Raw genomic sequence first — 1,709 nt, forward strand, 5'->3', positions numbered from 1 at the left:
CGCGGACACGGAGCGGGAGAGCGGGCTCGGGAAGGAGACGAGATCACGGGGCAAGGCCAAGGTGACCGGGGAAGGCGCCGTGAAGGCAGCGAGCGGGGAGAGGGGGTGGCGGGCCACCGTGAGGACCCGGAGAGAAGCCTCGAGCACAGCCGACCGCGGCCGGGACACACACGCGGGATCTCACCGCCCGTGGCCTCCGAGCACAAGGGCGGTCCCGCGCGGCACCCGCAGCGGCCACCTGGCCTTCAGCGAACCCCGCGCACCTCACGGGGGGGGGCTCGGGACGCCCCCCCCCCACCGCCGCCGCAGTCGCAGCCGGCGCCCCAGAACCCTCTTCCCGCACACACACACACACACGCCAGGCCGACCCAACCACTCCGACCGTCCACCAGACCCACGCGGGGGGGCCACCCACCGGGTCCCGAAGCGAAGGCACACACCAGGGGGGGGACGCGGACACCGGCCGACGGCGGCCGGGGGCGACGCCCCAACAAGGCGGAGCCGGCTTGGGTCCCAGACAGGGATGCCCCCGCGCAGGCCAGCGAGCCGCTCGGAGGGAAAGCACCGGCAGGACGCAGCGGTGGGGAGGGGGCGCACACGCAGGGCCGGGGCCCACGAGGTGTTAGGGGCACGGGAGCTCACTCGGGGGCTCGGGCAGAAACCTCAGGCACGGCCAGGCCACCGGGAAAACACGACCGCGGGATCCGACCACCACAGACGCGAGGGCGGTCCCGTGGCCCTCCTGCCCGGGACGCCGGCCGGCCCTCAGCACCACCGCGGAAGGCCCCTCACGAGCCCCCAGGCCCCACCACCGGGGGGGCCCCCAAAGCGACCTCGGCGACAAGCCGGACACCAGGGCAACATGCCCGGGACCTCATCCATCCCTGAACCCGGCCCCGCTCCGGGAGACCGGCACGCCCCACCGTGGGGACGCTCTCCCGGGCCCAGGCGGCCCGACCCGTTGCGCCGCACACGGGCGCGGCCGTCGGCACCGGCCACGGCTCGGCACGGGAGCGGGCAGAGAGCCGGCTCACAGCGGAAGGGGGTGTCTCGCGCCAGACGGGAACGCCACGCGCACCCATCGCTTAACGACGGCCTCCCCAAGGGCTGGGACGCCAGGCCCGGCCCGGCCCAGCGGGACCCTCCCCCGACTCAGAGGGGGGAGGCGCGGGCCACAGTAGGCGACGAGCGGCACTCGGTCCCCACCGCGGGGACCGGCGGACCCCTCTTCTCACCCCTCGCCGAGGAGAAGAGGGAACTCTGCCTACACACGAGCGATTTCAACCGCTCCGAGCAGCGCTACCACAACGCAGAGAGAGGTGGCAGGCCGGGGGAAGCCCGGTACCCCAAGGCACACCTCTCGGATCGCTAGAGAAGGCTTTCTCACCGAGGGCGGGTCACGCTCCACCACCCACCGGTCGCCCCTCCATCGGGCCACCCACGGAGGCGCTCAGGGACACCTGGGGAAGGGAGGGAGGGAGGGGTCTTCGGCAAGACGAGGAAAACCAGAGGCGCCCCTGGCCCCGCGCGGGAGGGGCGCACCTCGCTCGACCACCTCGACGACACCCCCTCCGACGAGCTGAGCGCCTCCTCAGGACCCACACGCAGACCCCACGGCAGCAACCGGAGGAGGGGACCCCAGGGGCTGGAACGGCACCTCACCCCTCGGCCTCGGGCACCTGAGGGACAGCCCGGAGCGCTCCAGGAGC

This window comes from Saimiri boliviensis (genome assembly GCF_048565385.1).
Source record: "Saimiri boliviensis isolate mSaiBol1 chromosome 9 unlocalized genomic scaffold, mSaiBol1.pri SUPER_9_unloc_1, whole genome shotgun sequence".
Lineage (NCBI taxonomy): Eukaryota > Metazoa > Chordata > Mammalia > Primates > Cebidae > Saimiri > Saimiri boliviensis.